The following is a 17,330-nucleotide window of genomic DNA, read 5'->3' on the forward strand; positions in this document are numbered from 1 at the left end:
TGTTGAATAAATTTGGCAAGTTTTGAACGTTGCATTTTTTCTTCGACAAAAAGTCATCATATCATCACCATACAAAATAAGAGATGGAGTATGAGTGTCAATTAGATCTTATATGAGGCAAAAAAGAAGAGGAGATGAGAGATGTCCATTTCTTTCACTTTGGACATATAGCCTACTAAAATATTCACAAACAATATAAAAATTTTAAGTTTTATTCATTTCTGTTCATATGCAACTTCAACGTAAAAATATCACTGATGACCCAAAATCCTCCTATTTTTGGATTTTTAATATGGATTAGATTTAACACTTTATTGATAAAAGAAACTATGTAATCATGAGTTCTAGTTTTAAATTAGGGAACTAAAATTTTATTTGAGGTAAGATTATGAAACATAACATATATTAAAGTATTAAATTTTCTCTTATGATTATATGTTTTTGGACATTTTCTATGAATAAAAATGGTATGATATTATAACATATCAATCAAAGGGTTGAGATAGACGATATCTTTTAACAAACATTGTAATTTATTCTAAATTTCTAAACACCGGTATTTTGTTTTTACCAAAAAAGAGCAAAGATATTTTTTAAATAATCTTATAAATATTTGTCATTCTTAAAAGAGAGATAAAATATATTAAATTGTAATGATATTATTTTTCAAATTTACAACATATCAATCAAAGGGTTAAGATAGATAATGTCTTTTAACAAGCATTGTTATTTATTTTAAAATTTTAATCAATATTAAATGAGAGATACAATTTATTATTTTTCAAATTTAAATGACTCTTGTCCAAATCCAAATTATAAATAATGAAAGTAAAAATACGCCGTTGTCGGGGATCGAAACTGGGTCACCCGCGTGACAGGCGGGAATAATTACCACTACACTACAACGACTCAATTGTTTTTAAGCTTTAATGTATAATTACTTAAATATATAAAAACTTATTGAACATAAAATTTATTCTTTAAATATACCAATAACATCTTCCAAATAAGGAAAATATAAATTTTTGTTGTAAACTTTATGCAATTAATCCTTCTTTTTCTAAGCTTCCAAGAAAAATTATTATTAGATTACCAGTTAAAGTTATCAGTTGAGAACCATTCTTGAGCCACATAGAGTTCCACCCATTTTGGAAAGTAGATTTAACGACCTCCGTGACATAAATTAAATCAACCATAAATAAAGTAATGTTACTGGTGTTTAGATCAAAATAATTCCATAAATTAGTATAGTGGTTCTTAAAGATACCATCACTAGTGGAGGGACCTATAAAACCTCTAGTTACACCATCATTAATGCACCTAATCAAATTAATTTTAGGAGGGTTGCAACCTTTATTGTTAGGAACTATATGAGTATGAAGATAATCACAAAGGATTTCAAGATTCAATAATCATGCACTAATAAAGAAGAAGAAGAATTTAACCATACAAATCACAGCAAACAAAGTGACAAGTTTGAATTGAGTGGGTCAACTGCTTCAACAAATTCTCCAAATACAAAGGGCGGACATAGAAAAGAACATTAATATGGAAGATCATTAATGCACCATCACTAATGCACCTAATCCAATTAATTTTAGGAGGGTTGCAACCTTTATTGTTAGGAACTATATGAGTATGAAGATAATCACAAAGGATTTCAAGATTCAATAATCATGCACTAATAAAGAAGAAGAAGAATTTAACCATACAAATCACATAAAACAAAGTGACAAGTTTGAATTGATTGGGCCAACTGCTTCAACAAATTCTCCAAATAGAAAGGGCGGACATAGAAAAGAACATTAATATGGAAGATCTTTGCAAGCCATTTCCATAAAGTGAAAGATAGTAGAAATCTAACAACAAATGATGGTTAGGTTCTGATCCAAAACAACACATATCACATTGAGAGACCATGTGTAATACCTCAATATGATAGGTTCCCATCAAAGGGAACTTTATGATAAGTAATCCACAAACTGTTCAAAGATTAAGAGGATTCGAATCCAGATAGTTGTAGCTCAAGGTAGCTATTGGCCATTGGTGTTAATAAGATTATATGCTTAATTAAAATTAAGATAACCAATACTACTATGATTCCATATTAAGAAGTCACAATTAAAAATATTTGAATTCTTAATATGATTAGACATAGTTACATTTGACGGATAAGTCAGAATAATAAATAAAGCAAAACCAAATTGTTTCTGTTAATGATATCTTTCACATGGGCATGGAAGAAATTATAAACATAAATGTGGATATTGAGAATTTTAGTTTCAAGATGTTTGTTCTGAGAATCAATCCAAAACACGATCTTCTTTCTCTTGCAAAGAAACCAACTATTGTTATCAAAGATGATATCCACACCCCCTCTTAATACCATACCAAATAGTCGAGTAAATGTGATAGCTAATATGACCTTACACCTCATCACTCTAGCTCAAATAAAATTTTCTCCTTGGTTATAGAAAATAGTAATCACCTAACAAAACTTAATGGAGGCTTCATCGTTCACTTTTTGAGGGACCCACTACCCAAACCTCTTCCTTTATGAGGAGTAAAAACATTGTCCCACGATACAATTACACTGTTTTAATTATTAATATCACATTCTAAAATGCACCTTTAACCTATAGCCAAGCATGCTTTGAAAGAAACATTTAACTAATTATTTCTACTAGCAATGGAAAAAAAAGAAGGTTTTTAAGCATATAACTAAGATCTCATCCTTCCAACAATGTTCAGTGGATAAAAAGCTTTGGCCTACCTTTAAAATCATGAATATTTAAGCAAATTAAAGTAATGTTAATGATAGAGAAGCCAGGAGTATCAGTGATGGTGAGAAGCGTGTGATGAGAAATAAAACATGTATAAATAGTATATTTTAGAGTATTAACCATTTGGCCATAAGTCTCAACGCACCTACCTGTTGAATAAGTTTGGCAAGTTTTGAACGTTGCATTTTTTCTTCGACAAAAAGCCATCATATCATCACCATACAGAATAAGAGATGGAGTATGAGTGTCAATTAGATCTTATATGAGGCAAAAAAGAAGAGGAGATGAGAGATGTCCATTTCTTTCACTTTGGACATATAGCCTACTAAAATATTCACAAACAATATAAAATTTTTAAGTTTTATTCATTTCTGTTCATATGCAACTTCAAGGTAAAAATATCACTGATGACCCAAAATCCTGCTATTTTTTTATTTTAATATGGATTAGATTTAACACTTTATTGATAAAAGAAACTATGGAATCATGAGTTCTAGTTTTAAATTAGGGAACTAAAATTTTATTTGAGGTAAGATAATGAAACAAAACATATATTAAAGTATTAAATTTTCTCTTATGATTATATGTTTTTGGGACATTTTCTATGAATAAAAATGGCATGGTATTATAACATATCAATCAAAGGGTTGAGATAGACTATATCTTTTAACAAGCATTGTAATTTATTCTAAATTTCTAAACATCGGTATTTTGTTTCTACCAAAAAAGAGCAAAGACATTTTTTAAAGAATCTTATAAATATTTGTCATTCTTAAAAGAGAGATAAAATATATTATTTTTCAAATTGAAATGATATTATTTTTCAAATTTACAACATATCAATCAAAGGGTTGAGATAGATAATGTGTTTTAACAAGCATTGTTATTTATTTTAAAATTTTAAACAACGGTATTTTGTTTCTAAAAAAAGAGCAAAGGCATTTTTTAAAGCATCTTATAAATATTTTATCATTATTAAAAGAGAGATACAATTTATTATTTTTCAAATTTAAATGAATCTTGTCCAAATCCAAATTATAAATAATGAAAGTAAAAATACGCCGTTGCCGGGGATCGAACCCGGGTCACCCGCGTGACAGGCGGGAATACTTACCACTATACTACAACGACTCAATTGTTCTTAAGCTTTAATGTATAATTACTTAAATGTATAAAAACTTATTGAACATTCAATTTATTCTTTAAATATACCAATAACATCTTCCAAATAAGGAAGATATAAATTTTTGTTGTAAACTTTATGCAATTAATCCTTCTTTTTCTAAGCTTCCAAGAAAAATTATTATTAGATTAGCAGTTAAAGTTATCAGTTGAGAACCATTCTTGAGCCACATAGAGTTCCACCCATTTTTGAAAGTAGATTTAACGACCTCCGTGACATCAATTAAATCAACTATAAATGAAGTAACGTTACTGGTGTTTAGATCAAAACAATTCCATAAATTAGTATAGTGGTTCTTAAAGATACCACCACTAGTACAAGGACCTATAAAACCTCTAGTTACACCATCATTAATGCACCTAATCCAATTAATTTGAGGAGGGTTGCAACCTTTATTGTTAGGAACTATATGAGTATGAAGATAATCACAAAGGATTTCAAGATTCAATAATCATGCACTAATAAAGAAGAAGAAGAAGAAGAAGAAGAACTTAACCATACAAATCACAGCAAACAAAGTGACAAGTTTGAATTGATTGGGCCAACTGCTTCAACAAATTCTCCAAATAGAAAGGGCGGACATAGAAAAGAACATTAATATGGAAGATCTTTGCAAGCCATTTCCATAAAGTGAAAGATAGTAGAAATCTAACAACAAATGATGGTTAGGTTCTGATCCAAAACAACACATATCACATTGAGAGACCATGTGTAATACCTCAATATGATAGGTTCCCATCAAAGGGAACTTTATGATAAGTAATCCACAAACTGTTCAAAGATTAAGAGGATTCGAATCCAGATAGTTGTAACTCAAGGTAGCTATTGGCCATTGGTGTTAATAAGATTATATGCTTAATTAAAATTAAGATAACCAATACTACTATGATTCCATATTAAGAAGTCACAATTAAAAATATTTGAATTCTTAATATGATTGGACATAGTTACGTTTGACGGATAAGTCAGAATAATAAAATAAAGCAAAACCAAATTATTTCTGTTAATGATATCTTTCACATGGGCATGGAAGAAATTATAAACATAAATGTGGATATTGAGAATTTTAGTTTCAAGATGTTTGTTCTGAGAATCAATCCAAAACACGATCTTCTTTCTCTTGCAAAGAAACCAACTATTGTTATCAAAGATGATATCCACACCCCCTCTTATTACCATACCAAATAGTCGAGTAAATGTGATAGCTAATATGACCTTACACCTCATCTCTCTAGCTCAAATAAAATTTTCTCCTTGGTTATAGAAAATAGTAATCACCTAACAAAACTTAATGGAGGCTTCATCGTTCACTTTTTGAGGGACCCGCTACCCAAACCTCTTCCTTTATGAGGAGTACAAACATTGTCCCACGATACAATAACACTGTTTTAATTATTAATATCACATTCCAAAATGCACCTTTAACCTATAGCCAAGCATGCTTTGAAAGAAACATTTAACTAATTATTTCTACTAGCAATGGACAAAAAAGAAGGTTTTTAAGCATATAACTAAGATCTCATCCTTCCAACAATGTTCAGTGGATAAAAAGCTTTGGCCTACCTTTAAAATCATGAATATTTAAGCAAATTAAAGTAATGTTAATGATAGAGAAGCCAGGAGTATCAGTGATGGTGAGAAGCGTGTGATGAGAAATAAAACATGTATAAATAGTATATTTTAGAGTATTAACCATTTGGCCATAAGTCTCAACGCACCTACCTGTTGAATAAGTTTGGCAAGTTTTGAACGTTGCATTTTTTCTTCGACAAAAAGCCATCATATCATCACCATACAGAATAAGAGATGGAGTATGAGTGTCAATTAGATCTTATATGAGGCAAAAAAGAAGAGGAGATGAGAGATGTCCATTTCTTTCACTTTGGACATATAGCCTACTAAAATATTCACAAACAATATAAAATTTTTAAGTTTTATTCATTTCTGTTCATATGCAACTTCAAGGTAAAAATATCACTGATGACCCAAAATCCTGCTATTTTTTTATTTTAATATGGATTAGATTTAACACTTTATTGATAAAAGAAACTATGGAATCATGAGTTCTAGTTTTAAATTAGGGAACTAAAATTTTATTTGAGGTAAGATAATGAAACAAAACATATATTAAAGTATTAAATTTTCTCTTATGATTATATGTTTTTGGGACATTTTCTATGAATAAAAATGGCATGGTATTATAACATATCAATCAAAGGGTTGAGATAGACTATATCTTTTAACAAGCATTGTAATTTATTCTAAATTTCTAAACATCGGTATTTTGTTTCTACCAAAAAAGAGCAAAGACATTTTTTAAAGAATCTTATAAATATTTGTCATTCTTAAAAGAGAGATAAAATATATTATTTTTCAAATTGAAATGATATTATTTTTCAAATTTACAACATATCAATCAAAGGGTTGAGATAGATAATGTGTTTTAACAAGCATTGTTATTTATTTTAAAATTTTAAACAACGGTATTTTGTTTCTAAAAAAAGAGCAAAGGCATTTTTTAAAGCATCTTATAAATATTTTATCATTATTAAAAGAGAGATACAATTTATTATTTTTCAAATTTAAATGAATCTTGTCCAAATCCAAATTATAAATAATGAAAGTAAAAATACGCCGTTGCCGGGGATCGAACCCGGGTCACCCGCGTGACAGGCGGGAATACTTACCACTATACTACAACGACTCAATTGTTCTTAAGCTTTAATGTATAATTACTTAAATGTATAAAAACTTATTGAACATTCAATTTATTCTTTAAATATACCAATAACATCTTCCAAATAAGGAAAATATAAATTTTTGTTGTAAACTTTATGCAATTAATCCTTCTTTTTCTAAGCTTCCAAGAAAAATTATTATTAGATTAGCAGTTAAAGTTATCAGTTGAGAACCATTCTTGAGCCACATAGAGTTCCACCCATTTTTGAAAGTAGATTTAACGACCTCCGTGACATCAATTAAATCAACTATAAATGAAGTAACGTTACTGGTGTTTAGATCAAAACAATTCCATAAATTAGTATAGTGGTTCTTAAAGATACCACCACTAGTACAAGGACCTATAAAACCTCTAGTTACACCATCATTAATGCACCTAATCCAATTAATTTTAGGAGGGTTGCAACCTTTATTGTTAGGAACTATATGAGTATGAAGATAATCACAAAGGATTTCAAGATTCAATAATCATGCACTAATAAAGAAGAAGAAGAAGAAGAAGAACTTAACCATACAAATCACAGCAAACAAAGTGACAAGTTTGAATTGATTGGGCCAACTGCTTCAACAAATTCTCCAAATAGAAAGGGCGGACATAGAAAAGAACATTAATATGGAAGATCTTTGCAAGCCATTTCCATAAAGTGAAAGATAGTAGAAATCTAACAACAAATGATGGTTAGGTTCTGATCCAAAACAACACATATCACATTGAGAGACCATGTGTAATACCTCAATATGATAGGTTCCCATCAAAGGGAACTTTATGATAAGTAATCCACAAACTGTTCAAAGATTAAGAGGATTCGAATCCAGATAGTTGTAACTCAAGGTAGCTATTGGCCATTGGTGTTAATAAGATTATATGCTTAATTAAAATTAAGATAACCAATACTACTATGATTCCATATTAAGAAGTCACAATTAAAAATATTTGAATTCTTAATATGATTGGACATAGTTACGTTTGACGGATAAGTCAGAATAATAAAATAAAGCAAAACCAAATTATTTCTGTTAATGATATCTTTCACATGGGCATGGAAGAAATTATAAACATAAATGTGGATATTGAGAATTTTAGTTTCAAGATGTTTGTTCTGAGAATCAATCCAAAACACGATCTTCTTTCTCTTGCAAAGAAACCAACTATTGTTATCAAAGATGATATCCACACCCCCTCTTATTACCATACCAAATAGTCGAGTAAATGTGATAGCTAATATGACCTTACACCTCATCTCTCTAGCTCAAATAAAATTTTCTCCTTGGTTATAGAAAATAGTAATCACCTAACAAAACTTAATGGAGGCTTCATCGTTCACTTTTTGAGGGACCCGCTACCCAAACCTCTTCCTTTATGAGGAGTACAAACATTGTCCCACGATACAATAACACTGTTTTAATTATTAATATCACATTCCAAAATGCACCTTTAACCTATAGCCAAGCATGCTTTGAAAGAAACATTTAACTAATTATTTCTACTAGCAATGGACAAAAAAGAAGGTTTTTAAGCATATAACTAAGATCTCATCCTTCCAACAATGTTCAGTGGATAAAAAGCTTTGGCCTACCTTTAAAATCATGAATATTTAAGCAAATTAAAGTAATGTTAATGATAGAGAAGCCAGGAGTATCAGTGATGGTGAGAAGCGTGTGATGAGAAATAAAACATGTATAAATAGTATATTTTAGAGTATTAACCATTTGGCCATAAGTCTCAATGCACCTACCTGTTGAATAAGTTTGGCAAGTTTTGAACGTTGCATTTTTTCTTCGACAAAAAGCCATCATATCATCACCATACAGAATAAGAGATGGAGTATGAGTGTCAATTAGATCTTATATGAGGCAAAAAAGAAGAGGAGATGAGAGATGTCCATTTCTTTCACTTTGGACATATAGCCTACTAAAATATTCACAAACAATATAAAAATTTTAAGTTTTATTCATTTCTGTTCATATGCAACTTCAAGGTAAAAATATCACTGATGACCCAAAATCCTGCTATTTTTTTATTTTAATATGGATTAGATTTAACACTTTATTGATAAAAGAAACTATGGAATCATGAGTTCTAGTTTTAAATTAGGGAACTAAAATTTTATTTGAGGTAAGATAATGAAACAAAACATATATTAAAGTATTAAATTTTCTCTTATGATTATATGTTTTTGGGACATTTTCTATGAATAAAAATGGCATGGTATTATAACATATCAATCAAAGGGTTGAGATAGACTATATCTTTTAACAAGCATTGTAATTTATTCTAAATTTCTAAACATCGGTATTTTGTTTCTACCAAAAAAGAGCAAAGACATTTTTTAAAGAATCTTATAAATATTTGTCATTCTTAAAAGAGAGATAAAATATATTATTTTTCAAATTGAAATGATATTATTTTTCAAATTTACAACATATCAATCAAAGGGTTGAGATAGATAATGTGTTTTAACAAGCATTGTTATTTATTTTAAAATTTTAAACAACGGTATTTTGTTTCTAAAAAAAGAGCAAAGGCATTTTTTAAAGCATCTTATAAATATTTTATCATTATTAAAAGAGAGATACAATTTATTATTTTTCAAATTTAAATGAATCTTGTCCAAATCCAAATTATAAATAATGAAAGTAAAAATACGCCGTTGCCGGGGATCGAACCCGGGTCACCCGCGTGACAGGCGGGAATACTTACCACTATACTACAACGACTCAATTGTTCTTAAGCTTTAATGTATAATTACTTAAATGTATAAAAACTTATTGAACATTCAATTTATTCTTTAAATATACCAATAACATCTTCCAAATAAGGAAAATATAAATTTTTGTTGTAAACTTTATGCAATTAATCCTTCTTTTTCTAAGCTTCCAAGAAAAATTATTATTAGATTAGCAGTTAAAGTTATCAGTTGAGAACCATTCTTGAGCCACATAGAGTTCCACCCATTTTTGAAAGTAGATTTAACGACCTCCGTGACATCAATTAAATCAACTATAAATGAAGTAACGTTACTGGTGTTTAGATCAAAACAATTCCATAAATTAGTATAGTGGTTCTTAAAGATACCACCACTAGTACAAGGACCTATAAAACCTCTAGTTACACCATCATTAATGCACCTAATCCAATTAATTTTAGGAGGGTTGCAACCTTTATTGTTAGGAACTATATGAGTATGAAGATAATCACAAAGGATTTCAAGATTCAATAATCATGCACTAATAAAGAAGAAGAAGAAGAAGAAGAAGAAGAACTTAACCATACAAATCACAGCAAACAAAGTGACAAGTTTGAATTGATTGGGCCAACTGCTTCAACAAATTCTCCAAATAGAAAGGGCGGACATAGAAAAGAACATTAATATGGAAGATCTTTGCAAGCCATTTCCATAAAGTGAAAGATAGTAGAAATCTAACAACAAATGATGGTTAGGTTCTGATCCAAAACAACACATATCACATTGAGAGACCATGTGTAATACCTCAATATGATAGGTTCCCATCAAAGGGAACTTTATGATAAGTAATCCACAAACTGTTCAAAGATTAAGAGGATTCGAATCCAGATAGTTGTAACTCAAGGTAGCTATTGGCCATTGGTGTTAATAAGATTATATGCTTAATTAAAATTAAGATAACCAATACTACTATGATTCCATATTAAGAAGTCACAATTAAAAATATTTGAATTCTTAATATGATTGGACATAGTTACGTTTGACGGATAAGTCAGAATAATAAAATAAAGCAAAACCAAATTATTTCTGTTAATGATATCTTTCACATGGGCATGGAAGAAATTATAAACATAAATGTGGATATTGAGAATTTTAGTTTCAAGATGTTTGTTCTGAGAATCAATCCAAAACACGATCTTCTTTCTCTTGCAAAGAAACCAACTATTGTTATCAAAGATGATATCCACACCCCCTCTTATTACCATACCAAATAGTCGAGTAAATGTGATAGCTAATATGACCTTACACCTCATCTCTCTAGCTCAAATAAAATTTTCTCCTTGGTTATAGAAAATAGTAATCACCTAACAAAACTTAATGGAGGCTTCATCGTTCACTTTTTGAGGGACCCGCTACCCAAACCTCTTCCTTTATGAGGAGTACAAACATTGTCCCACGATACAATAACACTGTTTTAATTATTAATATCACATTCCAAAATGCACCTTTAACCTATAGCCAAGCATGCTTTGAAAGAAACATTTAACTAATTATTTCTACTAGCAATGGACAAAAAAGAAGGTTTTTAAGCATATAACTAAGATCTCATCCTTCCAACAATGTTCAGTGGATAAAAAGCTTTGGCCTACCTTTAAAATCATGAATATTTAAGCAAATTAAAGTAATGTTAATGATAGAGAAGCCAGGAGTATCAGTGATGGTGAGAAGCGTGTGATGAGAAATAAAACATGTATAAATAGTATATTTTAGAGTATTAACCATTTGGCCATAAGTCTCAATGCACCTACCTGTTGAATAAGTTTGGCAAGTTTTGAACGTTGCATTTTTTCTTCGACAAAAAGCCATCATATCATCACCATACAGAATAAGAGATGGAGTATGAGTGTCAATTAGATCTTATATGAGGCAAAAAAGAAGAGGAGATGAGAGATGTCCATTTCTTTCACTTTGGACATATAGCCTACTAAAATATTCACAAACAATATAAAAATTTTAAGTTTTATTCATTTCTGTTCATATGCAACTTCAAGGTAAAAATATCATTGATGACCCAAAATCCTGCTATTTTTTTATTTTAATATGGATTAGATTTAACACTTTATTGATAAAAGAAACTATGGAATCATGAGTTCTAGTTTTAAATTAGGGAACTAAAATTTTATTTGAGGTAAGATAATGAAACAAAACATATATTAAAGTATTAAATTTTCTCTTATGATTATATGTTTTTGGGACATTTTCTATGAATAAAAATGGTATGGTATTATAACATATCAATCAAAGGGTTGAGATAGACTATATCTTTTAACAAGCATTGTAATTTATTCTAAATTTCTAAACATCGGTATTTTGTTTCTACCAAAAAAGAGCAAAGACATTTTTTAAAGAATCTTATAAATATTTGTCATTCTTAAAAGAGAGATAAAATATATTATTTTTCAAATTGAAATGATATTATTTTTCAAATTTACAACATATCAATCAAAGGGTTGAGATAGATAATGTGTTTTAACAAGCATTGTTATTTATTTTAAAATTTTAAACAACGGTATTTTGTTTCTAAAAAAAGAGCAAAGGCATTATTTAAAGCATCTTATAAATATTTTATCATTATTAAAAGAGAGATACAATTTATTATTTTTCAAATTTAAATGAATCTTGTCCAAATCCAAATTATAAATAATGAAAGTAAAAATACGCCGTTGCCGGGGATCGAACCCGGGTCACCCGCGTGACAGGCGGGAATACTTACCACTATACTACAACGACTCAATTGTTCTTAAGCTTTAATGTATAATTACTTAAATGTATAAAAACTTATTGAACATTCAATTTATTCTTTAAATATACCAATAACATCATCCAAATAAGGAAGATATAAATTTTTGTTGTAAACTTTATGCAATTAATCCTTCTTTTTCTAAGCTTCCAAGAAAAATTATTATTAGATTAGCAGTTAAAGTTATCAGTTGAGAACCATTCTTGAGCCACATAGAGTTCCACCCATTTTTGAAAGTAGATTTAACGACCTCCGTGACATCAATTAAATCAACTATAAATGAAGTAACGTTACTGGTGTTTAGATCAAAACAATTCCATAAATTAGTATAGTGGTTCTTAAAGATACCACCACTAGTACAAGGACCTATAAAACCTCTAGTTACACCATCATTAATGCACCTAATCCAATTAATTTTAGGAGGGTTGCAACCTTTATTGTTAGGAACTATATGAGTATGAAGATAATCATAAAGGATTTCATGCACTAATAAAGAAAAAGAAGAATGTAACCATACAAATCACAGCAAACAAAGTGACAAGCATAGTACTAGAAAGAAAGTCCTGATTGTCACCAAAAGGTACTACTAGTCTATGTACCATTCACCCAATCATGGATTAAATGCTAAAAAGAAAGTGTGTTACTAGCTTATATTTAAAAAATAGACGACATCTTATTGGTTATTTGGTTTTGGAGTAATTTACGTCTCTAATACTAATTCATTATACTTTATGAGGTCTTAAAGTTTGTCTGCTATTCTGGTTTAAATCATGCTGGTTTTGTACTGATTTTTTCCATGCAGAAAATTCCTTGGTGGCAACTGCAAGGTTTCAAGCTGCTGCAGCAATCGGAGAAGCTACTATTAGAGAATGAGGTTTTCTTAATGCTGATGGTACACTAGATATTAATTTCATGATTAAAACCAGGAAATGTAGTGTATAATTAATTTTTATTTATTTATTAACGTACTCGTCTCATTAATAAATTTATTGTTAAAAGCTATCAAACTTGAGAGTCTATATAACTAGTGGAATCTCTCTAGAGCCGTAAGAGCTTACATAATAAAAAAAAGGTTTAAAACATCTATCATAGTATAATTAAATACTTTTTACAGTATGATAATACTCTAATTATAACTTGCTAATAAAACAAATAATGACAAAAAAATCTTGAACTAATATGGATCTAAAGACAAGACTAGAAAATAATAACATGGCATTAAAACTCAAAACTAATGGAAAATTCACAAATCAGAAGATAGATTCATAACTCAGCAAACAAAAAGAACATAACATATTAAAAATCAATGGAAAAAAACGATTACTAGAGTGGAAGATAATTATTACTAGGTTCCAATTAGAGGCAAATGATAGGTACCCATCAATATTAGTATATGTCTTCCTGGTATACCAATTAGAATGCCTACGTGAAAATGTAAAGAAACAATACCTTCCCTTGGAAATGTGATCCGTCGCACAATCTCTGAATAAAGATTGTATACTTCTTATTTTCCCTGCACATTAAGGTTTCAAGAGACTAAAATTGTCAAAAGACAATATAAGTTGTCGACTCTCAGCACATAAAAGATTCTGGCAGTTTAATTCCAGTAGAAAACCACTTAATGATACAAGCAGAGTGAATACAAATTGCTCAAACTTGATAGAATTTCAAGATCTTCAAATACTCAAATTATACTTTCCTATAGAATTTGGCACTCTGGAGGAAAATGTTAAACACATGGAGTTTAATATATTGTTATTAAAAACTTCATGAGTTAGTGTTAAGTTATCTTGTTAGGTTTATTATAGTAGATATCATTTTGACACTTGTTCCTCGCATTTGAGAAAAGGCGGTCGGTTTATATAGTGTCATGCCATATAATTGTCATCCAAATGGTTCCACGCCGTGCCTGTACCATTTAACCATTTTTTGTATGGAAATGGCATTATAAATATGCAGGTTTACTTCTTTAGGTTCTTGGAGGTAACATGCGTGACTCATTTATTGTTCAATGGCATTGCCTTCAAAGAGCAGCAGCCCAAGAAGTTTTGCGATCCAAAAATACTATTGCTTAATGTTGAGTTAGAGCTGAAGTCTGAAAAAGAAAACGCTGAAATGACTCATGTGATTGTGATATACTTGATGTATTGTATAACTAATAACTAAGAGAATTAATTTAGTTATGAATTGAATGTTGCTACTTAGGATACTATGATATTTGTTGTACTTGCCCCTTTGATTTGTTGAGAGTGTTGGTTTGCTCCTAAGATATTTTTGTAGTATGTTGTTGGATTTGCTCTGTAAAGCCGCCATGTAGAGGCTCCTTCAAACTGCTTGCATGAAAAAATTACAACTTGTTAGGTCGGTTAAACATATTCGATTTAACAAAAAAGTACTTAAGTCGGGTGCAATTAGCATTAGTGCTCTTTGAAAGCCTAGACTTATTAAGTTGGTTACTACTAAACTGACCTAATAGGCTTTCTTAAATCAGGTCCAAAACCGACTTAAGAAGTGAAAACTTTTTATGTGAGCAACTCTTAGGTCAGGCTCGGAACCGTCTTAAGAAGTAGTTCTTAACCGACTTAACAAATGTTTTTTCTACTAGTGAATATGCATTTGTCATAAAAACCCCTTGATTGGTTGTGCCTGTATGAGTGCCTGGATCTTCGAGAAACTCATATGTTTCAATCAAATCTTTAAGGATTAAAATCAGTCTAAACTGTCATGTTGTTTTGGTATAGCATGTCACAACATCTGACAGAACATCTGTAAAGACTCGTGATAGCAAAACCTGTCATGACAGTTGGTCAAGATGTTACAACATCAGTTAAGAACCATGTTTTAGCAAAATTAAAGCCAACCACAAAACCATGGATCTAACAGCTAATATTACACCTCATCACTCTAGCTCAATGAAAATTGTCTCCTTTGTTATAGAAAGTAGTAAGCACCAAACAAAACTTAATGGAGGCTTCACCATTCACTTTATGAGGGACCTACTATCCAAACCTCCCCTCCTTTGCGAGGAGTACAAAACATTGTCACACGACACAATAACACTATTTTAATTATTGATATCTCCTTACAAAATACAATTTATAATCCAATTACTAAGTTCCTTCATAAGACTGCCACACCAGAAAAACACCATTAACCTATATCCAAATATGCTTTGAAGGAAATATTTAAATAATAGATTTCTACTAGTAATAGACAGAAAAGAAGGTTTTGAAGCAGATAACTAAGATCTTATCCTTCCACCAATGATCCGTGAATAAATAACTTTGGCCTTACCTTTAAAATTATGAATATTTAAGCAAATAAAAGAAATGTTAATGATAGAGAAGCCAAGAGTATCAAAGATGATGAGAAACATGTGATGAGAAATAAAACATGTATAAATAGTTGATTTTAGAGTATTGATTGTTTGGCCATAAATCTCAATGCACCTACCTGTTGAATAAGTTTGACAAGTTTTGAATGTTGTATTTGTTTCTTCGACAAAAAACCATCATATCATCACTATACAAAATAAGAGATGGGTGAGAAGTGTCAATAAGATATCTAATTAGATATTTAATACCTTTATTCACAAATTTACACATCCCTCAATTAAGAACCTCTTATATGAGACAAAAAAGAAGAGGAAACGAGAGATACCATTCCTTTGACTTTGGACAAATAGCCTACTAAATTTATTACAAACAATATAAATTGTTTTATGTTTTATTCTTTCATATCTAATTTCAAGGCAAACATAACACTGGTTACTCAAAATCCTCCTATTTTTGAACTTTAATATGGATTAGATTTAACACTGTAATGATAAAAGAAACCCTTAAACCATAAGTTTCAGTTTTAAATTAGGGAACTAAAATTTCATTTGAGGTGAAATAATGAAACAAACAATACAATAAAGTATTAAATTTTCTTTTATTGTTATATGTTTTTGTGACATTTTCTATGAATAAAAATGGTGGGGGTATTATAACATATCACTCAAAGGGTTGAGATAGACGATTTCCTTCAACAAGGCTTGTAATTTATTCTAAATTTCTAAAAGGATTTGAAGATTCAATACTATATAAAAATAAATAAGAGCAATTAGAAAGGTTATTTGTTCGGGAAATACGAGAAACAATCAAGTTAATTGAAGAATTTCCATGAGTGGTCTTACCTTCAAACACATTTATTCCTTCGATGCCAAATAATTTCACCATACTAATCTCAACAAACAAAGTGACAAGTTTGAATTGATTGGACAATCTGCTCTAACAAATGATCCCAATAGAAAGGGTGAACCAAGAAAGAAAATTAATCTGGATGATTTTTGCCAGCCATTTCCATAAAGAGAAAGATAATAAAAATCTTATAATAAATGATGGTTAGATTCTGATTAAAACAACAGATATCACATTGAAAGACCATGTGTATATCTCTTTATGAATGGTTCCCATAAATGATAACTTTATGATAAATAATCCTCAAAATGTGTAAAGAGTTAGAGGACTTGATTCCAAATAGTTTTAGCTCAAGGTAGCATGTCAGAGTTATGTTACTGGATTTTCCATGTCTCTGGTTTCTCTCTAAACCTGAGACCGTCATTAGTTTCTCTCAGAACCATTACCTCCTTGGACCGATGTCCTATCTATCTCTAATATACATGAATGCATAAAATTCAACAAATAACATTCAAATACATACTCAACTATAGTTCCCATCTGAACCCATAAAATTGCCAATGTAAGGCCAACATTGTAGTTCCTCTCTAAACTACTTAACTTACAATATTATAAAATTACAACACAATTTAATATAACTATATAAATATTTACAATTACTCATCAACAGGGTAAAAACATTATTACTCATGTAAGCCCATTAACATGGTAAGAAATCAATTACTCACATGCATACTCCAGCCTACTCCTAATACTCATCAACACAACTCTAAACATGTCAGAATCGCTCAAATTTAACTCTAAAAATTCATAAGTCATACTCTAAATTGCTCGACAACTCAAAATTTAAGTCTATTATCTTGACAGTCGTATTAAAGTAATAATATAACTCCAAATCAACTCAAAAGAATCAAATACCTTCAACTCCAACTCTAAACTAGTCAAAGGACTCTAAAA

The 17,330-nt window shown here is 29.8% G+C and overlaps 4 non-coding genes across 4 annotated transcripts; all 4 read right to left on the minus strand.

Annotated features, from left to right (window-relative positions):
- Nucleotides 1-3,842: 3,842 nt before the first annotated feature.
- Nucleotides 3,843-3,914, minus strand: TRNAD-GUC (transfer RNA aspartic acid (anticodon GUC)). Its single transcript has one exon. It is a non-coding gene; the product is annotated as a tRNA-Asp (tRNA).
- A 2,684-nt stretch (nt 3,915-6,598) lies between these two features.
- TRNAD-GUC (transfer RNA aspartic acid (anticodon GUC)) lies at nt 6,599-6,670 on the minus strand. The gene has a single exon. It is a non-coding gene; the product is annotated as a tRNA-Asp (tRNA).
- Nucleotides 6,671-9,351: 2,681 nt separating this feature from the next.
- On the minus strand, nt 9,352-9,423 carry TRNAD-GUC (transfer RNA aspartic acid (anticodon GUC)). Its single transcript has one exon. It is a non-coding gene; the product is annotated as a tRNA-Asp (tRNA).
- Nucleotides 9,424-12,110: 2,687 nt separating this feature from the next.
- TRNAD-GUC (transfer RNA aspartic acid (anticodon GUC)) lies at nt 12,111-12,182 on the minus strand. Its single transcript has one exon. It is a non-coding gene; the product is annotated as a tRNA-Asp (tRNA).
- Nucleotides 12,183-17,330: the final 5,148 nt, after the last annotated feature.

This window comes from Vicia villosa, linkage group LG3 (genome assembly GCF_029867415.1).
Source record: "Vicia villosa cultivar HV-30 ecotype Madison, WI linkage group LG3, Vvil1.0, whole genome shotgun sequence".
Taxonomy (NCBI): domain Eukaryota; kingdom Viridiplantae; phylum Streptophyta; class Magnoliopsida; order Fabales; family Fabaceae; genus Vicia; species Vicia villosa.